The following is a 24,994-nucleotide window of genomic DNA, read 5'->3' as shown; positions in this document are numbered from 1 at the left end:
TTCGGGAGACCGGAGAGTAGTGCATTACAGTAATCGAGATGGGAGGTAACGAAGGAATGAATTATAAACCCCGCATCCAACTGAGAGAGCATAGAGCGAATTTTAATGTTGCGAAGATGGGAAAAAAAGCAGTGTTTGAAAGGAAAGATTGGGGTCAAATATGACACCTACATTTTTGACTGAGTCATTCCGGATGATATTTTAATGACTTCTTTTCCCCAGATGAGGGCAGTAATAACCCCAAACTTCAAGAGTGGAACCTTTTTTTCCCGAAACATTTTTTTCCACGGGGACATTTTATTTACATACATTTTCCACTACCCTTTTCCAACTCTTAGTTGAATTCCTCTTTTTGTTGTTTTGTCTAAACAAAATTTAACCATTAGCTTGATTTCAGGTTTGTTGCTTTTTATTTTATTTTTTTCTATTCATTTATTATTGTTTTTCATTAATGTTTTATTGAACAAACGCAGAAACATGACCATACAAACATATACTACAGTGTTGCGTAAACGGTACATTCAAAGTGTTTTTTTGGTTTGAACAAATTTATTGACACTAAAAACAGAAAACAATCATGACAATCTCAACAGCAATTAAGCACATTCACAATATTATATTCCAATATTACGTTTTTAACAGCAAACACAAAGTGAGGTTTGAACAAACCTTCTCGAAAATCAAACATATTCACAATTTCATTATATAACATCTTTGTTAGTGTCAATAGATCCGTCCAGGCCAAAGTCGATTGTCCTCGGTCTGAACAAATCCACCGACACCAACAGCAGCAAAACACAGCCATCAAGCATATTCACAATTTTTTTATATTTGACAATATGACGTGACGATATGACGTTTTAACATTTTTTCCTGACATTTTCAACATCAATTAAACAATTTCAGAGTTATTTTCTTTTAACAGTAGTTAACCAGCGTGTAAAAGGCAATACTATTGTGCAAGGGCATAGCTCTGCCATCCCACCCTCCCAAGCAGCATTCTTCCAGTCCTCTGTGTGGGTCCTTTCCCTTCTGCGTGGGTCCTCTCCCTTCTGGGTTCCACAACCCAGGCCGTTGCTGCCGGGACTCCCACAGTGTAGCTCCGGCTCCCCCCTCCGGGTGGGTGCAGACGAGTCTTCTTTATGGCTGCGTCCTAGGCCCGCCGCTCGCAGATTGTATGGTATCTGCAGCCATTTGGAGCACAGCCACGGGGGGGATCTGCCTGCACCTCCATACCAGCAGGTTTCTGGAGGTCCAGATGGCGTCCTTGATGGCGGCGAGAGTGAGCCAGTCCCTGGCAAAGTCGTTCCGAGGCCTCCTCGACCGACTCACCCCGTAAAGCACGTACTGTGCATCAGGGACCTCTCCTGCTGGCAAGTCCGGGAACTTTCCTAGTTGTTCGGCCATTGTCCACAAGACCTTGGCAGCGCTGCACTCACAAAAAAGGTGCCTCACCGACTCCTGGGCGCCACAGCCAGGTCGAGGGCACGTCGAAGTCGCTGACATTCCTCGGTGGTGCATTACAGCTCTGACTGGGAGAACTTCATGAGCCACCATCCATGACAAGTCTCGTAGTCTGTTTGGGAGGGCAGGATGATTGACGTTGCTCCAAACCGTTGTGGATTCGCCAAACGCAAGCCCCCGCACAGGGCTTACTGTAGCTCGCTCTTGCACAATAGCAATAAGGGCCCTGTGGTTTTGTAAAGTGTGACATTCTTGTGTTTCCAAATCAAACTTCTTCAAAAAATCCCGAATAAAGAGATGTGTTGGTGGCAAGTTAAACGAAACTGGAATCAAACGATTGTCTGGTACAAGCTTTAGCTTCCGCAAATATGAGCCCATCCAAAAACGGGTCATTGCTTGACTTTTCGGGTTGTTGGGTGGGCCCACAGCGTTTTGGAAGTGGAGAGAGACATATTTGCTTCCCAGGAAAAGCTGGAGGTCAGGCACTCCTTTCCCCCCTTTTTCCTTTTTCTTTTTCATTGTATCTCTTTTTATCCTTTCCCACTTTGAGCCCCAGACAAAGCGAAAGATGGCTCGGTCCAGTTGTAACAGCACGTTTCTTTTAGGCATAAAAATTAAACTGATTGACAAAAGCATTGGGAGGATGATCGCTTTGATGATTAGGACCTTCCCCTCTATTGTCAGTTTTCTTAGTGACCAAAAAACAAGTTTTTGCTTAACTTTCCTTGTCACGTCATCCCAGTTGGTCTCGCCTCCTCCATCCGCATTGAATTTTATCCCTAGGATTTTCTGGTCTGTCTTTAACACCGTCAGCGGGAGTCCTGCCTTTTCTGTCTCTTTCCACATTCCATAAAACTTCACTTGTGATTTTTCTCTATTTAGCCTTGACCCAGACGCCCTCCCAAACAGGTCAGTCAAGTCAAGGGCTCTTTCAACAGATGCGCGGTCAGTACACAAAATATTAAAATCATCCATGTACAAAACACACTTGGTAATTTGTCCCCCACTTCCTGGGATATTGATGCCTTCGACAAATCTATCTTTTCTTAACATTTGTGCCAAAGGTTCAATGCAAAGAACATAGAGAAGGGGAGACATAGGGCAACCTTGACGTACACCGCAGTTGATCTCGATTGCTTCCGATAAATTCCCGTTAATCATGAATTTGCTGTAGATGTCTCGGTATAGCAGTCCTACCCAATTAATGTATTTTTGGGGAAAACCACATTTTTGCAATACCCTGAAAAGGTATTGGTGCGAGACTCGATCAAAGGCTTTTTCAAAGTCTAGGTTTAGGACCGCTAGTCGCATGTTTCTGTCTCTTGCATAACAAATGGTGTCACGGATCAGCATGAGACTGTCGCTGATCTTCCTTCCCACAATGGCACAGGTTTGGTCTGGATCAACCAAGTCTCCCAAGACAACAGACATTCGTGTTGCTAGAAGCTTGCTGAAAATTTTACAGTCCACGTTTAAAAGCGTTATGGGTCGCCAGTTTTTTAAGTCAATTTTGTCTCCTTTTTTGTGCAATAGAGTAACTATCCCGATTCTGAAACTGTCTGGCATATGGTCTCGACTGGAAAATTCGTTAAAAACAGTTAACAGATCTGGTGCTAAAATATCCCAAAAAGTCCGGTAAAATTCGAGGTTGAGTCCGTCCTCCCCGGGTGATTTGCCTTTTTTCATAGTCTTTATGCAATCATTCAGTTGGTCTTGGGTAAAGTCCGATGTTAAAAAGGGGTCTTGACGCACTGATCTCGAAATATGATCTAATACATGCCCCATTTCATTCTCATATGTTTCTTTCTTTTCAAATAATTTTTTGTAGTAGTTTTCGACCAATCTGGTTATTTCACTACTTTCCTTTGTTATTTGCCCGTTTTCGTTTTGAAGTTTAAAAATCCCCTCATTTTTGCCCATAATTTTTTTTAAAAAGTAGCGTGTACATTTTTCCCCTTCTTCTATTTCTCTTTCTCTGCTTCTTATTATGATGCCTTTGCTCTTTATTTCCGCCAAAGCGTTTAGTTCTTGTTTGGTCTCTTTGATTTCATCATTAAAGTCCATCCCCTTTTCTGTTAGGATAAAATAGCGTTGGAGTCTTCTTTGTAGTCCCGACATGCGTTTCATCTCTTTGAGTTTCTTGTTTTTCCCTGCATTTTTAAAAAAGGTCTGTGTTCGTTTCTTTGTCATTTCCCACCATTGTGCTCGTGAATCATACGAGTCTTGAAGGGTCTGCCAGTCTTTGTACAGCTCCCTGTATTGTGCGGCTAGAGCCTCATCCTCCAGCAGGGAGCAGTTTAACTTCCACAAACCCTTCCCAACAGTCATACCTGAAGGAAATGAGAAAGAGCAGGACAGTAGCAAGTGATCCGAAAAAAAAACTGGAATTAATCTTGCATCACTCTGTGCTAAACCCCTCGTAAATATGTAGTCTATTCGAGAGGCTCTGGCATTGTCACTACTGAACCAGGTGAAGCCCTCCTCTCCTGGATGTATGGATTTGAAACAGTCCACCAGTTTAAATGTCCGGCACATGTCTTGTAATAAAGTTGATGTTTTATCTACTTTAAACTCCTCATCGTTCCTCTTTCTATCCTTCCTACTTAGGATGCAATTAAAATCTCCTCCCACGATTAGTGGTTGATGGCCTAGCATATGCGACTGGATGTCCTCTAAAAGTTCGTACCTGAGTTGTCTGTCGGCATGGCCGTATATGTTATTGAGGTTAAAATCATTCCCTATATAAGAAAGTCTTGCTAAGATTGCGCGTCCGTCTCTCATCACAGTACTCCCCTTTATGATGAGTTGAGGGTTGTTTATTAAAATGGCTACCCCATCGTTACGGTTTTCATTCGAGCCACTCCATAATGACGGATATGGCCAAATCTCTTCCCACTGTTTATAATTTTTTAGAAAGGGGATGCAGCATTCCTGTAGTAAAAACACATCTGTTCTGATAGTTTTTAAGAACAATAAAACACTGTGAGCCTTAACCTTTGATCTCACACTTCTCACATTGATAGTAGAGAATGTAATGTTCATAATTGTTGTTAAAGTATTTAAACTAGCTAGACAAAACCGGGGGATCTGAGTCCATTCTTTGGTGATCATCGAGATCATCGAGAGTGTCACCTGTGTCAGACACATCACTTAAGAGTAGTACCTCATTTTGAGACTCACCGGGGAAAACTCTGGGACCCTCTGACTCTCTGTCTGTGGTTCCTGGTCTTCCCCTTTTTTCTGGGTTAGGGGGTGAGCCAGAGGACCTATCAAGGGGTCTCTTACTTCCTTGCCCACTAAGGGTCAGATTTTTTCCCTCCCCGACTTCCTCCGTCTCAACTTCATACAGTTCCCTTGTGGGTTTATTCACCGGCGATCGGCTTTCTTCTAAATCTCTTATCTTTGTTTCTGTTTTTTTCACCACTCCCAATTTTGTCTTACTTTTACTCCTCTTTCCAGTGCCCGTATGGGTTTTTGGAGAGTCATTCGCCTTTTCGATTTGTTTGTCTTCTCCAAATCCCGGCAATGGAGTAGCAAACAAATTTGCTAATTTGAACTCTCTTCCAGGCCCTTCCTGATTAATATGTGTTTTCGGAGTGGCAGTTGCTTTTTCTATTCGTTTGTCATGTCCAAATTCAGGTATTTTATGAGAAATCGAATTAGAATTTCCAGGTTCTTCCTGTTTCAATTTTGATTCTCTGGTCTCTGCTCCAGGGGTTTTGGTAGGTACATCTGTTTTTTCAATTTGTTTGTCTTGTCCAATTTCTTTGTGCATTTCTTGATCAATTTCATTGGGTATTTCCATAACTTTATTCATTTCCTGTTCATCTTCATTGGGTATTTCTATAACTTCATTAATTTCTTGTTCATTTTCATTTTGTATTGCCATGACTTTATTAATTTCATTGTCTTTGTTATCTTTATTCACTTCATTGTCTTTGTGACATTTATTCATTTCATTATCTATGTTGTCTGACATCATTTCATTGTCTTTGTTGTCTTTGTTAACTGCCTTCCTAGCTTTCAATTTGTTAGCAAACGAATTCGGGCAGTTTCTAAAGAGGTGATTCGTTTCTCCACAGAGATTGCATTTTCTGCTATTGCTACATTCCTCAAAGGAATGTCCAATTGTTCTGCACTTTCCACAAAAAATTCGATGGACTTTAATGATGAAATCAAAGAGACCAAACAAGAACTAAACGCTTTGGCGGAAATAAAGAGCAAAGGCATCATAATAAGAAGCAGAGAAAGAGAAATAGAAGAAGGGGAAAAATGTACACGCTACTTTTTAAAAAAAATTATGGGCAAAAATGAGAGGATTTTTAAACTTCAAAACGAAAACGGGCAAATAACAAAGGAAAGTAGTGAAATAACCAGATTGGTCGAAAACTACTACAAAAAATTATTTGAAAAGAAAGAAACATATGAGAATGAAATGGGGCATGTATTATTCAGATTCAGATTCAGATTCAGATCTACTTTATTGTCATTCTAGTACACGTGTATACAGAACGAAATGTCGATGCATCTGACCCCCACAGTTTCCTTGAATGTACAGATATAAATAATGTTGTATTGTATTTTGGCTACGTATAGTATTTTACCATAGTGCCGATAGTGCAAGAAGAGTAGCTAACCAGATGTGCAAAATGGGCAGTCAGGTTAACAAGTCAGGTACACAGTAACATTAACACTGTAACAATAACGCTGTAATTACAATAGTGCAGAGAGCAATGTGCAAGGAGTGGCAAGCTATAAAAAAAAACTGCCAGTAGTGCAAAAGTCAGATTAGCAGCCGTTTAGATTTAAGTTAACTATATGTTAGATTGACCATTTAACAGTCTAATGGCCAGGGGGACTAGACTATTGCGGAGCCTGGTGGTCCTGCACCGCACACTGCAGTACCTCTTCCCAGAGGCTAGCAGAGTGAACAGTCCATGATGGGGGTGAGAGGGGTCCCCGGTAATGTTTTTAGCATGGGATAGGCAGTGCTTCTGGCCAATGTCCTGAATGGAGGAAGGTGTAGTCCCGATTATTTTCTCTGCTGTCCTCGTTACCCTCCTCACACTACCCCAGTCGGTAGCGCTGCAGCCTCCACACCACACAGAGATACAGCTGGTCAGGATACTCTCTATGGTGCCCCTGTAGAATGTAATGAGGGAGGGTGGGGGCAGGTGGGCTCTCCTCGTCCTCCGCAGGAAGTACAGGCGCTGCTGTGCCCTCTTAACCAGTGATGCAGTGTTTACGGACCAGGTGAGTTTGTTTGTAATGTGCACCCCTAGGAACTTGATACTGCTGACAACCTCCACAGCCTTGTTGTTGATGCAAAGTGGGGCATGGTTGGGCTGGTTTTTCCTAAAGTCGACAATGATCTCTTTAGTTTTGTCGACATTCAGGACCAGGCTGTTGTCCCTGCACCAGCCCACCAACTGCTCCACCTCCTCTCTGTAGGCCAGGTCGTTGTCATCCCTGATGAGGCCCACCACTGTTGTGTCGTCAGCATACTTCACGATGTGGTTTGTGGCGGACCTAGGGACGCAGTCGTGTGTCATCAAGGTGAACAGCAAGGGGCTTAGGACGCAGCCTTGGGGGGAGCCCGTGCTGAGGTAGATGACATCTGAACTGTTCTGACCTATCCGCACTGATTGGGGTCTGTCACAGAGGAAGTCCAGCAGCCAGTTCTGCAGGGGGGTGTTGAAACCCAGGAGTCTCATTTTGTCCACCAGATGTTGTGGGATGATGGTGTTGAATGCTGAACTGAAGTCCAGGAACAGCATCCGCACATGGGTGTTCTTCTCCTCTAGATGTGTCAGGCTCAGGTGAAGCGCAGAGGAGATGGCATCCCTGGTGGAGCGGTTTGTCCTGTAGGCAAACTGAAAGGGGTCGAATGAGGAGGGGAGACTGGAGGTGATGTGCTCTTTAACCAGTCTCTCAAAGCACTTCATTATGATAGGAGTCAGTGCAACGGGCCGGTAATCGTTGAGTGATAAGATCTGGGGTTTCTTTGGCACTGGGATGATGTTGGCAAATTTGAAGCATGATGGTACTTTGGCTTGGTCTAGCGAGGTGTTGAAAATGTCTGTTAGTACACAAGCCAGCTGATCGGCGCACTCCCTAAGTACCCGCCCCGGAATGTTGTCCGGGCCTGGAGCCTTCCTTGTGTTGACCCTTCTCAGGGTCTTCCTCACGTCAGATGAGTCCAGGTGGAGTGCTCTTTCGTCCTGATTTGAAACCGCTTTCGCTGCAGGGGTGCCGTTTTGTGCCTCGAACCTTCCAAAGAATTTGTTGAGGTCATTCAGAAAGTCCATGCTAGTGTTCTGCACTGGGGCGGTGGTTGGCTTGTAACTGGTGATGGCCTGAATGCCTTTCCACATATCCCTGGTGTTGGTTGTGCTGAGGAAACGTTCCTGGATTTTTTGACTGTGCGTTCGCTTTGCTAGTCTGATAGCCCGGTTCAGGTTAGCCCTCGCTGATAACAGCGCCTCCTTGTCACCAGATCTAAAGGCAAGGTTCCGTACTTTTAGTTGTTTTCGTATTTCAGCAGTCATCCAGGGCTTCTGATTGGCACGGGTGCATATAGTTTTGTTATTGCTGACGTCTTCTGCGCATTTACTGATGTAGGCTGACACAGAAATGGCGTACTCATCTATATTTATTTTGTTGTTGTAAGTGGCAGCCGATTTAAACATGTCCCAATCAGTGCAATCAAAGCAGTCCTGTAGTGCCTCCATTGCCCCCTCAGACCACACCCTCACCTGCTTCACTGTAGGTTTTTCTCTGGTCAGCAGGGGCTTGTATGCTGGAATTAGCATAATAGAAAGGTGATCTGATGAGCCAAGATGGGGGCGGGGGGCTGCTTTATATGCACCTTTGATGTTTGTGTAGGCCAGGTCTAATGTGTTCCTCCCTCTTGTAGCAAAGTTTACATGCTGATGGAAATGCGGGAGAACTGTTTTCATATTGGCCTGGTTAAAGTCCCCCGCCGCAATAAAAATGCACTCGGAGTAAGCATGCTGCAGTTCACTCACAGTTCGGTAGAGAACGTCCATTGCCTCCTTCGTATTAGCGCTGGGGGGCACGTACACGGCAGTAATGATGGTCGCGCTAAACTCCCTCGGTAGGTAGAAGGGTCTGCAGATCACCGTCAAAAGTTCAATGTCTCGTGAGCAGTGTTTCGATATTATCTTCGCATTTTTACACCAGTTGTTGTTGGTATAAATGCATAGACCGCCCCCCTCGCTTTTGCCGGTGAGCTCGCCGCTTCTATCAGCGCGGAAAGCAGTTAGCCCCACAATGCTAACAGCGTCATTCGGGATAGATGAGTTTAGCCATGTCTCCGTCAGAATTAAAGCACAACAGTTCGTCAATTCGCGGTTCGATGTAAATTCCACTTGTAAATGGTCCAGTTTGTTGTCCAGGGAGCGGACGTTGGATAGGAAAATGGATGGTAGAGGCGTTTTGAAGGGTTTAGCCTTCATCCGAGCCGTTAGCTGTTAGGATTGTATAATTATATTTATCCTACAGTTGACATTTAATATGTTATATGTGTTCTCAGCCATTTTTGAAGAGTTCTCAGCCCGTAAACTAAACTCCAGGGCCATGAGTTGTGTTATGTACAGACTGTGTTTTGTTCTCACATACCAACGGATGTATGTTGACCTGGAATGACCTCTTCATGCCATAACTCAAGATTGTTTTTCACCAAAAAGCGTGAGAAGAAGGAAAAGGAGGCTCTCCCAAAACAACAGGAAACCGTCCATCTTCAGCCGGATGACAAGCTTTCCAAAGAAGACTAATCAACTCTACGTAGCAAAGGCAAAAACTGAATATTAGAAGGGAGGTTTTTCGAGGAGATCCTCAGAGCCAGAGCCGAGCCGAGCCAGAGCGCAGCAAGCAGGGCAGAGCGAGCGAAAAGATGTCTAACAACGGAATGTCGGCGGCTCTCAATATGATGATTAATAAAGTAACTAATTATAAAGAACCGATTCTCTTTGTCCTATATTGCAGAGCGTTTTATTAAAAATGTTGGGGACATGAACCTAACATTTAATTGGTCCTTCGAAACCGGATTCCAAGATACCAGATGATTCCAGGACGCGAGAGGAAAATCCAGCAAAGACTGTGGCCACAGCATAAAGACCCTTTTTCCGGGACTGGACCTTCCCTCGCGGGCTGGGATCTGACGGTTGACGGAAAGCCAAGGACTTAGAGAATCGTGAGTAAAATTTATTCGTAACATTGTGTGCATGTAGATAACCGGTAAAAGAAATTGACTCGCGAGCGAGCGCGGGGGGTAGATTCTTAAGGTTTAAGGATCCCCCGTCGAAAAGATTAAGAATTCTCTGTAGAAAAGGAAAATCTTAACAGAGACAAAGTTTAAGAATCCTCCGTTGAAAAAAGAAATTACGGGGGGCAGATTCTTAACAGAAAAACCCTGACAATTCTAGACTCTATCAGGTAAATAGTTTTCAGACAGTTAAAATTCCGCGGGAGGCGTGGACTCCCCTAACCCAGCGCTTTAAAGTTAGTTAAATTTCACAAGGATGTGCGGAGTCCTCTGTCAACTGAAAATAAGTGGAAAAAGAACAAGCGATGTAAGAGCGTGATCACGATAAAAAACAAGACGTCTGTGTGATTGAGAGAGAGCGAATGAAAATAAAGTTGCCACTAGGCAATTGTATTTAATAAAAAAAAAAAAAAAAACACCGACAAAAACAACAGTGAGCTTCTGTGGATGCTTGTAGGCAAGAAAGCTCCACTTGAAAAGGTAGGAGCGAGCCTTACCACATGAGTAATTAATCGTTGTCTTGTTGAAAATAACCCGGTGTTAGAATACCCTATGTATTAACACCCACCAAGACTAAATTGCAGACTTAAAATGGGGAAAGGACAGAGTAAGGAGAGACAAAATATAAATGAGCTATTTAGATGCGTTAAATCAAAATAATGCCAGAATAATACCGAAAAAGATAAAATATTCCTGTTTTCAGTTCAAAAAATTGGTAAAAAAAGGACTGGGAAGAATAGGAAAAATCTAATTGAGTGAATTGAAATACACTAATTTGAGATAAGGGCATTTTTATACCAAAAAATATTGAAAAAATTGTTTATAAATACTTTTTTTTCTCTTCCAATTAAAATGGAAAAAATGGATTGAGTGAAATTCAAATGAGTAAGATAACTCATAAATAAATAGATGCCATTTTCACATTAAATAGGTGAAGCTAAAATAGTAGGTTTAATTGGTTTAAAGAAAAAAAAAAAAAAAAAAAAAGGGAGAGAGAAACATAAAGGGGAAAGTTAATTAAATATTAAGAGAGATAATTTGGTGAAAATTAAGTGAGACTAACCTTAATACAATAGATTGGAAAAAAAAAAAAAAAACTTACTTTTTCAACATTGAACTGTTTTAAATCTAGAGTAAGTAAATGGGTAGAGTGGAGCACATTATAGAGTGCTTTTGAAGATCTTCATTGACTTGAAATGCGTTGTTTAGATGCAAACCATTTGCGATCTATGGCATTACCTTTGTGGAACTACCGTAATGTATCCTAAAAAGGAGGATAACGAATATACAGGGCCATATAGCGAACCGCGTCGATTAATGGCTGCTGCCTCTTTACTGAGGGAAAAAGAGCAGGCACACAGTAATACGCCTCGCTCCACGCCGCCCCCACAATATGCCAAATCATTCACATGCGCTAACACCCCCCAGGCCATTTACCCACTTCCGAGGAGAAGCCGTGAAGAGGGTAGGGTTTTACCGCCCGATTCTCAATGGCTAAAAGGCCAAGTGGACCCCCTTATTGACAGAGTAAAACATAGATATAGATAACGAGAAACTGACTAATCCTGAGTAGGTCAGATCATGGGTCATAGCACGGCCTTGGCAGTGATTAATTAAAAAGGGAGTTATTTTTCTGGGTTGAATAATGGTTTTAAATCTAGAAGGGGGATTCACACGTGACACCGAGCAAGCTGTGAATAAAAAAAAAAAAAAAAAAAAAAAAAAAAAAAAAAAAAAAAAAAAAAAAGAGGTGAATATGAGGACGCAGGAATTAAGTGGACACTAAATTGAGGAGAAGATAGTTATAGTGAAACAATATTTACACAGAAATATTTGCATGTAAGATGTTACATACAGTTGAGATTTGTGTAATATGCATTTGGTGAAAAATAGTCAAAACATGTGACAGTAATTTTATAGATAAGCTATAAAAATAAAAGAAAATTATATAAAGGATGAAAATCTATTTGAAGGCAAATGAACATAGACATAACATATTGTTTTGCTTTAGAACAAGAAATGAGAGAATTGCAAAGTATTACAATAATAAATTCGACTACAAAAATACTGTAGTGATACAAAAACTACACTATTTTGTTGCCATAATGAGAAATATTATAGACTAAAAAAATATATATATATATATTAGTGAACTATCGTGAAAACACTGCAAAGGAAGGAAACGTTTGATTTTACAGCAAAAGTGTTGCTCTAACGATGTTTTTAAGTTTCAGAATTTTGGTTCTTGTCTCATTTGGACTCAACAATCCGCTGAGGAGAAAATGGAGGAACGGTGAGGAAAAAAAGTAGCATTACTAACGATGATGAAGATATTTGAATGGGATGAACGATGGTAAGTGAAACACCGATTTTTATGATATTAAAGGAATATGTCAACAATAAAGGCGTTACAGGTGAGAACCAGAAAAGTTTTGTGTTCATATTCGGCCGGTATGAACCATAACTATGATAAGTAGATCTCATCTTGTTGGAATCCATCACAGCGATCATCGAGCAGCGATTGGAGGACACCCTGAACTGGTTGCAAGCCAATTGCAGGGCACACAAAGATAGACAATTCACTAGCTCATTCACACATAGGGACAATTTGGACCAGTCAGTCCACTTGAAATGCATGTTTTTTGAAAGAGGAAAGTAAACCGTAACAATGAGAGCATGCAGGCTGGCTTGGAACACACACACCTGTTCCCAGGTCCTTAGTAATGCCGCACACGTGTTGGCCACTGCGCCACCGTGCTGCACACACATATATAATATATATCTCATCTCATCTCAGCAGCTGCACCGCTTATCCTCAGTAGGGTCGCGGGGGTGCTGGAGCCCATCCCAGCAATCATCAGGCAGTGGGCAAGAGACACCCTGATATATATGATTTTTTTTTTTAACTGAACTATCAATAATGATAATATGATAGGAATTTTGAATTCCGTGTACTAGCTTGCTAAAAGATTTATAGATCTTGGCAGAACCCCTGAAATTTAGTGATACAAAGATCGAACTTATAAATCGGTGACAAATATAGTAAATATCTGCGTATTCATTCAGTTTTGATCATCGAATTATTAATTTATTTTCTGCATTTGTTGATGGTAATTGCGAATAACAGGCTTGTCTTTTTCCATTTTTCTACTTACTGTACTTTTCTTAGTACAACATAATTCGTGATATCAATCATCAAAGCAAATGAGCCGTTTGAAAGCAAGCTCTCTTTGATGAATTGAACAAGGAAAAAAGCCGTTTGTCTAATAAAAAGACTGACCTTCGCTCGACAAGAATTACCAACAACAATGACGTAATCTCGAAGCGACGAGATCTCATTAGCTAAGATCGGCGTGCAGGAAAATAAAAACTCGTACAGCAAATTCAAAAATGCGTTAAATCTTTGTTAAAGAGTAAACTAAATGATAATGAAAATTTAAAGGAAAAAAAAAAAAAAAAAAAAGTTGCGTACCCAGCATAAATGATGCGTCTTGGACAGGTAAGCGGGAAAATGAAAACACTGAGTGTATAATACAAGATAATTATACAGAATAGTATAAAAAGAAAGAATATTTGAGTGAACAACTAATCATTTTTCGTTGAAAATGCGAATAGCAAAGGGTAATAACTTTAAGACGTGTAGTTTTGCTCTTAATAAAGAAAGGACGATTAAAGCAATGAAGCTGACTAAAAATGGTCCATAATTTTAGTGTCAATCTTCTTGTTCGTAAATGGACAAATTCAAAAGAGGCGTAAGACGTAAAAAGATTATTTCCTTAGTTGTTCTCGTATTACAGAAAAGAAAATTCGAGACTAGAAATAATTAATAACGTAGCTGAAGCTATTTCAGTCAATGAATAAAATGTTTCCTTTAAACAAAGGAAAAAAGAAACGTATTAATAGTCGGACCAGATCATGTTGATCTGTATAGCCTTGATCACAAGGGATCTCGAAGGGCTGCATAGAACATAGACTAATGCGTAGAAGCAAAGATTGTTGCGCAGAATAAAAGATATGAATAAACAAAATAAATACACTCAACAAGATGGTTCATGAGTGACGGGTATGTATTGCTCTATATTGAATCAATAACAAAAGATTGATTATGATTACAGAGAGAAGAAAATACAATTAGAAAAGTTATGACATTAAGTTCGATTTGGCATTTTTAGAGATTTTTTAGATCTTTTGAGATTTTTGATGTTTAGATAGTGTGTGGGTTTGGAATTTTGACAAGTTTAGCCCAAAGGACAATTGGGAGGACAATTGATTACACACTGAATTTTTTTTTAGAATGAGTGTTACGATTGACAAGTGATAAACAAATGTGTAACAAATACTGACTTATGGTTTGGTTAAGTTAAAAGGAAACGGTTTCTATGGAAGAGCATTTTTACAGTAGAAGACAATAAGAAACTGATCAATCTTGAAGAGTCATAGGAAATAAAAGTAACGGATTAGTTGATTTCGAGACATATCGGGCTAATTTAAAAATAATTGCATGGGAAATAAATGGGTAGAAATTGATTAAACTAAGATAATGTCTAGTAGTACTTAAATTTAGAGAAAAATTTAAGACATAGAGTAATCCGGCCAATTTACTAAAAAAATCCCACTACGTAAGCACAGTGGAATTAACGAGACTCTCAAGTGCCAGTGAATTCCGCAAAAAGACTCTTTCTAAGTCTCCAAAGGACATATAAATCTGTCAAAAAGAGGCCATGGACTAATTTGCTGAAAGAGCCAAAGACATCAGTCATCCATTGTCTGCGCCGCTTATCAACAGCGAGGCCAAGGGAGTGATATGGAGCACATCCCAGCTACGCTCATAAACAACGAGCTCACGGGAGTGTGGGGGTAACACACACGGCGAGACGTAAAGTGTTGGGCCTGCGGTCGAAAGGTCACATGTCCTTTGAATGTGAAGAAGAAAGCTCTGCTGAGCAACACCAAACAGCGTGACTAGGCCAAGATAGTATTCAGACAAAGTCAAATAGATAGATAGATAGATAGATAGATAGATACTTTGTTCATCCCCGAAGGGAAATTCACATTTCCAGCAGCATCCCTGAGCTGAGAACAAACAATCGAGAACAATCGAAAATAACACGGGAGCTGCTGGAGTGGCTGCCATTCGTGACGGCGCCGGAAGAAACGATTCAATTTGAATCATGTACAAACAAACAAACAAAATATTATTGCATATGGTAGCAGTTCTTTTTTCGAGCAAAATATAGAGTGGTTTTCGAGTGCCCTCTTGGAAACAAATGAAAATCATGGAACTTCAATGGACGCTCAGATGCCAATTTTTGAACGCTCATTGCAAATCCTGTTGCGTTTTTGCTTTGGAAAATAATTGTTCATAAGTATGAAACTGATTGTGCTTACTTGAATAATGATTTGTGTTTATGGTAACTGTGTGTACAAAATAATGTATGCCATAGCAGCAGTATTCTTACCTGACCCACTCAAGTCACTGTTTAAACAGCATAACTGGCTTATGGATAGATGCGTACCGCATATCTCGTTGTGCAAAAAGAAGAGCATCAAATGGCAAGACTTGGAAAAATTAGTGTACAAAGGAGAAAGGCTCTTTTCTGGTCGGTGACAGTGCAGTCAGAAGTACACTTAATAGAAGAACAAGAATGACAAATCTTTTTAACCGGAGAGGACGAGGAATTCCCGAGAAATTATGGTCTCAGGGGCCTACTGACGTGGGCCTTGTAAAAGGGGCATCCCCTGTAGTAGTCAGACCAAAAACAGAGCATCGCCCCAGAATAAAACAATATCCACTCAAGCCAGATGCTATGGCTGGGATACAACCAGTGATTGAAAATTTAATAAAAGCAGGGGTGTTAGTGGAATGTGCCGACTTCCCAGTAAACACGCCACAACATGCACTCTTGGTTAATATCGTGGACCTATAACAACTCTGTGACAGTGACTGTGCCACCAAATGCCACCATTGTGATGTCCATACCGATAACCTCTTTAAAAGGGTTCCAGTGAGGCAGTCTAGGGAGACAGCCAACACACATTACTGGGCAAGGGTGGGAGGAGTACTGGTGGTACGTGTTTGGACACGGAGCGTTCCAAGGGTGGGAGTATTTGGTTATAACGGAAGCAGGGGAGTACTGGACCCCAGGGGACAGCTCTGAGGCCCAGTATTTCAAAAAATCGGGTTAAATTGCAGCATCAAGGAAGCAATTTACAACTGACTATAACCGTTACAAACCAGACAATTCGACCTCCGGGATCAGATTTTTTTTAACAGCACGTGCTGGGGTTTCACGTTATGGGCCTGGTCCTCGGGCATGGACCCCTTTTTTCCCGGTCGTAGTGTGTGTAAATGACAGTATGAAATCGACTGATCAGCCAAAATTAAGTAACTACTCTGTAACGACAAATATCACATCAGTAAGCATGTCAGTCGAAGACATTAATGGGTGGTTCAAAGTTACCACAGGAATTTCAAGGATAGATAACAACTGGTTGCTAATGGCTGAGCAGGCGGCACATGCTGTCATGAATGATTGTGTTGTGTGTAGTCTGAATGATATACAATGTCACCGAATGTTGACAGTCAATATAACATTTAAACCACTCTCCCGGAGTGACATCTGGTGGTGGTGTGGAGAAGACAAGTTGTATGATAGACTACCGTACAATACCACAGGATTGTGTGCATCTGTGTCTCTTATTTTACCTGTGTCTATAACCGCCACCACAATCCCTGAATTGCTAACATCTGTGAAGAGCTTGTTATCACATGCATGGAAAAGTAAAGGTCTACCTATGCCTGGAGTGACAATGATCCTACATACATCGACAGTATCGGTGTTCCAAGAGGCGTACCAGATTAATACAAATTAGCAGATCAAGTAGCAGCGGGTTTTGAATCTTTGATTTGTTATTGGTGTACAATTAATAAAAATGTTGACAGAATAAACTATATCCATTTCAATGTGCAGAAGTTAGGAAACAAAACAGAACAAGGTTTCTCCGCCATACACGAGCAACTCTCTGCTACCTCCCTCATGGCTTTCCAGAACCGGATTGCTGTTGATATGCTACTGGCTGAAAAGGGAGGGGTCTGTTCTATCTTTGGTGACCAATGTTGCACGTTCATACCGAACAACACGGCAGCAGACGGAAGTCTGACAAAGGCCCTGGAAGGCCTCAGGTCACTTAACAACAAGATGAAAGACCACTCAGGAGTTGACACATCAATGTGGGATGGTTTTGGAGATACGTTTGGGAAATATAAAAAATATTAATATATGGCTATAGCCGTTTTTGCGGCAATTCTCACATTGTGTGGATGTTGTTGTATTCCGTGCATAATAACATTGCTAATGAGACTAATTACAACAGCTCTTGCCCCAATGCAGGCAAAGATGGTACCTTTGTATGCTCTGTTGCCCTCGGACACCGATGCTGACGATGACTCTGGCAATTACCATAAAAATGACGATGGTGAAAATTGTAATGACACAAATGTTGATGATGATTTCCTGTCTCTGCATTTTCCTTATATTTACTCAGATCCTGGTCATTATGACGACAACCTCTAAGTGTAACAACTGTGTTGTATTCATGATTTCTCTGTTGAAAATCGTATTGCGAAATGACAGTTGAATGAAGTATTATATCAACTGTAGGATAAAGAGGAGGGAAATGTTAGGATTGTATAATTATATTTATCCTACAGTTGACATTTAATATGTTATATGTGTTCTCAGCCATTTTTGAAGAGTTCTCAGCCCGTAAACTAAACTCCAGGGCCATGAGTTGTGTTATGTACAGACTGTGTTTTGTTCTCACATACCAACGGATGTATGTTGACCTGGAATGACCTCTTCATGCCATAACTCAAGATTGTTTTTCACCAAAAAGCGTGAGAAGAAGGAAAAGGAGGCTCTCCCAAAACAACAGGAAACCGTCCATCTTCAGCCGGATGACAAGCTTTCCAAAGAAGACTAATCAACTCTACGTAGCAAAGGCAAAAACTGAATATTAGAAGGGAGGTTTTTCGAGGAGATCCTCAGAGCCAGAGCCGAGCCGAGCCAGAGCGCAGCAAGCAGGGCAGAGCGAGCGAAAAGATGTCTAACAACGGAATGTCGGCGGCTCTCAATATGATGATTAATAAAGTAACTAATTATAAAGAACCGATTCTCTTTGTCCTATATTGCAGAGCGTTTTATTAAAAATGTTGGGGACATGAACCTAACATTAGCCCGGCCCGACAACCTCGTTTCCTTCCCCGGTCACAGCGCTTCCGCTTGCCACTTTTACTCGCTGCTTTGTCGGCCGCTGCGTTCTGTTGACGTAGCACTCCGAGGCTAAGTAAACACTCCAGAGTGATCGTCGAAATTTGCGCTGGATTTCTGGATGTTCGCATATCCAGCAAAAAACTGCGATCGTATATTAATCTACAGTTAGAGTTGTCTTTGTTCGCCCTCATAAACTGAGTCGAAGATTGGGGTTTTTGACTAGAATGTGAGAAACTGTCGGGAGCAGATCCAGCCGCCGCCATAGAGGGCGCCGCCATTTTCATTGGATCATATTTCAAGATCAGTGCGTCAAGACCCCTTTTTAACATCGGACTTTACCCAAGACCAACTGAATGATTGCATAAAGACTATGAAAAAAGGCAAATCACCCGGGGAGGACGGACTCAACCTCGAATTTTACCGGACTTTTTGGGATATTTTAGCACCAGATCTGTTAACTGTTTTTAACGAATTTTCCAGTCGAGACCATATGCCAGACAGTTTCAGAATCGGGATAGTTACTCTATTGCACAAAAAAGGAGACAAAATTGACTTAAAAAACTGGCGACCCATAACGCTTTTAAACGTGGACTGTAAAATTTTCAGCAAGCTTCTAGCAACACGAATGTCTGTTGTCTTGGGAGACTTGGTTGATCCAGACCAAACCTGTGCCATTGTGGGAAGGAAGATCAGCGACAGTCTCATGCTGATCCGTGACACCATTTGTTATGCAAGAGACAGAAACATGCGACTAGCGGTCCTAAACCTAGAATTTGAAAAAGCCTTTGATCGAGTCTCGCACCAATACCTCTTCAGGGTATTGCAAAAATGTGGTTTTCCCCAAAAATACATCAATTGGGTAGGACTGCTATACCGAGACATCTACAGCAAATTCATGATTAACGGGAATTTATCGGAAGCAATCGAGATCAACTGCGGTGTACGTCAAGGTTGCCCTATGTCTCCCCTTCTCTATGTTCTTTGCATTGAACCTTTGGCACAAATGTTAAGAAAAGATAGATTTGTCGAAGGCATCAATATCCCAGGAAGTGGGGGACAAATTACCAAGTGTGTTTTGTACATGGATGATTTTAATCTTTTGTGTACTGACCGCGCATCTGTTGAAAGAGCCCTTGACTTGACTGACCTGTTTGGGAGGGCGTCTGGGTCAAGGCTAAATAGAGAAAAATCACAAGTGAAGTTTTATGGAATGTGGAAAGAGACAGAAAAGGCAGGACTCCCGCTGACGGTGTTAAAGACAGACCAGAAAATCCTAGGGATAAAATTCAATGCGGACGGAGGAGGCGAGACCAACTGGGATGACGTGACAAGGAAAGTTAAGCAAAAACTTGTTTTTTGGTCACTAAGAAAACTGACAATAGAGGGGAAGGTCCTAATCATCAAAGCGATCATCCTCCCAATGCTTTTGTCAATCAGTTTAATTTTTATGCCTAAAAGAAACGTGCTGTTACAACTGGACCGAGCCATCTTTCGCTTTGTCTGGGGCTCAAAGTGGGAAAGGATAAAAAGAGATACAATGAAAAAGAAAAAGGAAAAAGGGGGGAAAGGAGTGCCTGACCTCCAGCTTTTCCTGGGAAGCAAATATGTCTCTCTCCACTTCCAAAACGCTGTGGGCCCACCCAACAACCCGAAAAGTCAAGCAATGACCCGTTTTTGGATGGGCTCATATTTGCGGAAGCTAAAGCTTGTACCAGACAATCGTTTGATTCCAGTTTCGTTTAACTTGCCACCAACACATCTCTTTATTCGGGATTTTTTGAAGAAGTTTGATTTGGAAACATAAGAATGTCACACTTTACAAAACCACAGGGCCCTTATTGCTATTGTGCAAGAGCGAGCTACAGTAAGCCCTGTGCGGGGGCTTGCGTTTGGCAAATCCACAACGGTTTGGAGCAACGTCAATCATCCTGCCCTCCCAAACAGACTACGAGACTTGTCATGGATGGTGGCTCATGAAGTTCTCCCAGTCAGAGCTGTAATGCACCACCGAGGAATGTCAGCGACTTCGACGTGCCCTCGACCTGGCTGTGGCGCCCAGGAGTCGGTGAGGCACCTTTTTTGTGAGTGCAGCGCTGCCCAGGTCTTGTGGACAATGGCCGAACAACTAGGAAAGTTCCCGGACTTGCCAGCAGGAGAGGTCCTTGATGCACAGTACGTGCTTTACGGGGTGAGTCGGTCGAGGAGGCCTCGGAACGACTTTGCCAGGGGCTGGCTCACTCTCGCCGCCATCAAGGACGCCATCTGGACCTCCAGAAACCTGCTGGTATGGAGGTGCAGGCAGATCCCCCCCGTGGCTGTGCTCCAAATGGCTGCAGATACCATACAATCTGCGAGCGGCGGGCCTAGGACGCAGCCATAAAGAAGACTCGTCTGCACCCACCCGGAGGGGGGAGCCGGAGCTACACTGTGGGAGTCCCGGCAGCAACGGCCTGGGTTGTGGAACCCAGAAGGGAGAGGACCCACGCAGAATGGAAAGGACCCACACAGAGGACTGGAAGAATGCTGCTTGGGAGGGTGGGATGGCAGAGCTATGCCCTTGCACAATAGTATTGCCTTTTACACGCTGGTTAACTACTGTTAAAAGAAAATAACTCTGAAATTGTTTAATTGATGTTGAAAATGTCAGGAAAAAATGTTAAAACGTCATATCGTCACGTCATATTGTCAAATATAAAAAAATTGTGAATATGCTTGATGGCTGTGTTTTGCTGCTGTTGGTGTCAGTGGATTTGTTCAGGCCGAGAACAATCGACTTTGGCCTGGACGGATCTATTGACACCAACAAAGATGTTATATAATGAAATTGTGAATATGTTTGATTTTCGAGAAGGTTTGTTCAAACCTCACTTTGTGTTTGCTGTTAAAAACGCAATATTGGAATATAATATTGTGAATGTGCTTAATTGCTGTTGAGATTGTCATGATTGTTTTCTGTTTTTAGTGTCAATAAATTTGTTCAAAACAAAAAAAAAAAACAAAAAAACACGAACTGAAATCCGATAAAGAAAACATTTTAAAATACTATTGTTTTTTTTTTTAAAGTAAAATGAAGCATGCCACGTGGGAAACAGAAAGTGACATAAAAATGGCATTTTTTGCAAATAGTATTTGTCATATGACCTTCTGGTCCTGGGAAAGCTTTATGGATATCATATCATGTTTCGCTTCTCATTGTAAAGCAAGGAAGAACATTTTTCTACTCTTAAATTTGCATTTGTGTATGTAGTTTCCTACTTTACCCAGAAACCTTCACGTTCCCGCAAGGGTTCCTGGGAAAATATATGACTATAAATGGTCCCCTCGCCCGTTTCGTCAGTCTCATTCCTCGCTTCTTTGCGGTGAGTTTCCACTCATGATATATCCGAGTATATTTTTAATAATCTTAACTTAATTAGTCTTAGTCTGTGCACTCATTCTTTATATAAATCGTAATTGAAGATTTTGAACTGTTTAGAATATTTACATTAATGTAAAATGTGACGCACTTAGTAAGGCCCCACCATGGTCTTTCATTAAATATGTTAATACATATATAAATTATCCATTTAACTTAAGTGTTTTTTCGTTATAATTTGTATTATGATGATATAAAGTGTTGGTAGGGACATCTGAATGACTGTGATGAAACGCCAACTATTCTGATATGCATGTGCGCAAGCACGTGCTGCAGTTAGCTTCTATGCTAAAGCTAATTCTTCAGTCGGTCAATTCTTTCTAATGAATTAGATTTACGTTCATTTCTTTTAGTTTGCACACCTCTGACGATGCAGACCTACATAGAATCAACCCGTAAGTTAACTATATCTTCACACATTTTTGATCTGTCAGTGACGATCTGAGTGTAAGAGTAGTGGACAGAAGTGATTTCTGACTAACTAAAAACTCTGAGACTTAATCAAAGCTGAGAGTGACAATTTATTTTCTTGCACCTCTAAATTACTGTTTGCTTTGCAGGTATTTTGTTGCCGCGTCTGATATTGGTGCCACGTGAGCCGGTTAGTATTTTTTTCCCTGGGTTTAAACTTCTCTAAGGTGTGGACTCTGTGAGTAAATCTCATTAGTAAAGAGTAATTTATGAAGAATTATTGTTCCGTACCTGTCCCAACTTGCTTTGGGCCCCTACCAATAAGCATTAACACTTAGTAGAGATGTTTATTCCTAAAGTTCTGCCCCCTCCATTGCAAACGTGTCATTTATATCTAAAGGTGGTAAAACAAATTTTGTGGGCACTGAAATATAAGGTTTTTGCAGTACATTATATGGTTGCTTGCAGTTCTATTGGCACTGCAATGCCTAGATCGGTCATTTTATAACTTGATTCTGGAAATCCCAGGGATACATTAGTAAATTCTGAGCAAAGCTTCACAATGTAACTAGAACAACATGCTGTAAGCCAGAATAAATTAAAATGTGTAAATGGACATCTTGCTTTTGTTCTCTTCCGCCTGTTTATAATATGAATAGATCGAACATTAGTTTGTAAATGGCCCAACAATTGGATGAATAAAGATATTTTTTAACCATGATCTTGCGTTTTCTCGAGTCAAATTTCCTTGACCCATATAAAGTCATTCTACACTAAACTGAAGGCGGGACGATGTATCCTTGTCTACTGTAATGTCCCCCTAGTCAGACCATGTCCACTCCAGCTTCCAATGCACCACAGAGAAGCCTTGCATCTTTGCCGTGATGACATTTATTTGCTACTCTTGACAAGTTGAATGACGAGGAAAAACAACCCACCAAGTTGACATCTGAGGCAATGCAAAGTTGCTTTGGAGTGATAATTTTGAGACTTTAAATACTAATTTTACTGTGTTTATATATATAAATTTCAGGTGACACCTGAATCCCCTACCTGACCCACCAGGTAAAATCTGTCAAGTGATTTTGATTTTAAAAAATGAGTACATGATGATTAAAAAAAAAATACATTGGGAATCTCTCTGAAAAAGAGTGAAAGATAAACTTGTATCTGATATGGTGTTTTACTTTGCTACATTCTCCCGGATTGTCTTGTTGTGCATTAAAATCTTATTTGATTGCAGGCATTATCCTGACACATCAAATGATGCCTGCGGGGCAGAAAAGTGCCACTTTTATTAATGGTTGTTTTGGTCTCATTCTAAAGCAGAACTGGCAAAATGGTATGTCCCTTCCCCTGTCCTTATTGCTCTACCATAAATTCCAGACTACAAGTTGTTCCTATTTTAAGTTTTCTTGCGATGCAATTTGGCTTATTTTAAGGGCTTCAATATTAAATTGGTATTACACTATGTGGGGCTCAAACATTGCCACAGGTGTCTAGCTTGGGGTGGGGGTCTGATAACTGCCAAATCCAAGCTGAGCCATGCTACTGATTTGATTGTGAGGAGACACGATTTTGCAACTATTCTGTAGTCCCGAATTTATGGTACTTACTGCATTTCACAAGTGATGAGTTCATAGTTCAGCAGATAATCAGTGATGAATCTTTCGCTCCTATCTGATGCGAAATCCATTTGTATTTGTGATGGAGATGTATACCTATTGGATTTTTAGTTTGTGTTTTCTTTATCCAGGCTGGAAGAAAAGAACACTTTCTAACGGTACGTTAAATGAGTCCATCACTTGGGTGTGATGAGTGTGAATCAGGTCGCTGATATTGTTGAGGAGACTGAACACATTTCTGACCTGCATCAATGGCTGAAAATAGGGAAAAAAACAGAAAATATGGTAACAGACTAATTGTTTTCACGCAGGTTGCCAATGAAGTGACCAATAGACACGAAGTTACTTCGAGTAATGAGGTGAGTACTGGGTGGAATTGAGCTTTTTCCTGACCAGTGATGATAAAAACATGACTGACTTTAACTTGGAGAGTCATTAGCTCTGGCTGAGAAATCATCCTGTTTTTGTCATTGGGGGAATTCTAAAGTGTGTTTTGACTGAGTGCTTGTTTTCCAGCAGGTTGGCTAAATATTTGCTGTGTTGATTCTACTAGATTCAGTTTTTCTGAAGGTAGGTACACAACATGTAAATTTCATAACTTAAAAGTTCAGTGATGTCTTAAATGTCTGACCTGAATCTAATGTGGAGACTTTGTTGCTGAGCAACTCTGCTATTACTAAAACTGAGAATTGGTTGTAATTCAAATGGTAATTGTTGTTCCCTCCTTGTCACAGGCATGTGGGCACTTGAGTTTGGTAAGTATCTTCATAGTTTTGTCACTAAATAGAAGAGCCTACCACACATGATGAAAATATTCTGCCAAATGAATTCTGATTATAACCCATATACCGTTCCATTTATATTCTGATCTTCTGGTAGCAAACTGACGTGATGACTACTACTGTTTAGCATTCAATGCTAATTTGTCCTTGTTTTCCTTTTCTTTTCACCTTAGGTGAAGGAAGACGCAGATTCGAGATGTTGGCAATACCATGATCTAAATATGCGTTTTCCAACCTGTTTATACACTTGTTATTCTTGAGCTGCACCTTAAATAAAATTGTGAAAATACCTTTCTGAGTGTATTGATGAAAAGTCTTTGCATTTAAAAAAATAAGTCATGACTGGTCAGTCATACCGACTTTGGTCATTTGCTTAAGCCTAAATGTTATGGAACTGGATTTTTTTGGTTATTTGGATCACTAGCAGGCTCATTTCCTCAAAGCAAGGGTAGAAATGTATTGCGACTACTAACTTACCCCTTTTTGATGGAACCATAAATGAGTCAAATTACATGTTACCTTGAATCATACGCCTTTGCTATCATGAATTCAATTTTTGGGATTGAACAAATTTATTGACACTAAACGGCAAACAGTCTTAACCGCAAACAAGCATATTCACAATATTATACACCATTCCCTGATCGAAAACCCACATGAGGGAAAGGAAAAACCAAAAGACCTCAATGTATCGACGGAGGTTAAAGCCCTCATTTTAGTTTTGGGGCCAAACACCA

At 41.0% G+C, this 24,994-nt stretch overlaps 1 long non-coding RNA gene and 4 other non-coding genes across 7 annotated transcripts; all 5 read left to right on the top strand.

Annotated features, from left to right (window-relative positions):
* The first annotated feature begins 382 nt into the window (after positions 1-382).
* LOC148354755 (uncharacterized) lies at positions 383-24,547 on the top strand. Of its 3 annotated transcripts, none has more exons than XR_015852286.1 (11): positions 383-397; positions 21,272-21,383; positions 21,793-21,834; positions 22,000-22,040; positions 22,884-22,915; positions 23,094-23,192; positions 23,607-23,633; positions 23,787-23,834; positions 23,995-24,045; positions 24,210-24,230; positions 24,431-24,547. It is a non-coding gene; the product is annotated as an uncharacterized LOC148354755 (long non-coding RNA). The 3 variants fall into 3 exon arrangements; XR_015852285.1 differs by having other exon boundaries at positions 23,992-24,045; XR_015852284.1 differs by having other exon boundaries at positions 23,992-24,230.
* Positions 21,616-21,696, top strand: LOC148354759 (small nucleolar RNA SNORD74). The gene has a single exon (XR_015852365.1). It is a non-coding gene; the product is annotated as a small nucleolar RNA SNORD74 (small nucleolar RNA).
* LOC148354758 (small nucleolar RNA SNORD79) lies at positions 22,954-23,031 on the top strand. Its single transcript, XR_015852322.1, has one exon. It is a non-coding gene; the product is annotated as a small nucleolar RNA SNORD79 (small nucleolar RNA).
* LOC148354757 (small nucleolar RNA snR60/Z15/Z230/Z193/J17) lies at positions 23,470-23,542 on the top strand. The gene has a single exon (XR_015852366.1). It is a non-coding gene; the product is annotated as a small nucleolar RNA snR60/Z15/Z230/Z193/J17 (small nucleolar RNA).
* Positions 24,273-24,347, top strand: LOC148354756 (small nucleolar RNA SNORD47). Its single transcript, XR_015852345.1, has one exon. It is a non-coding gene; the product is annotated as a small nucleolar RNA SNORD47 (small nucleolar RNA).
* Positions 24,548-24,994: the final 447 nt, after the last annotated feature.

The sequence above is a fragment of the Urocampus carinirostris genome, chromosome 12 (genome assembly GCF_059441175.1).
Source record: "Urocampus carinirostris isolate Australia breed hairy pipefish chromosome 12, RoL_Ucar_1.0, whole genome shotgun sequence".
Lineage (NCBI taxonomy): Eukaryota > Metazoa > Chordata > Actinopteri > Syngnathiformes > Syngnathidae > Urocampus > Urocampus carinirostris.
This window is presented reverse-complemented; position numbering and strand designations above follow the sequence as displayed.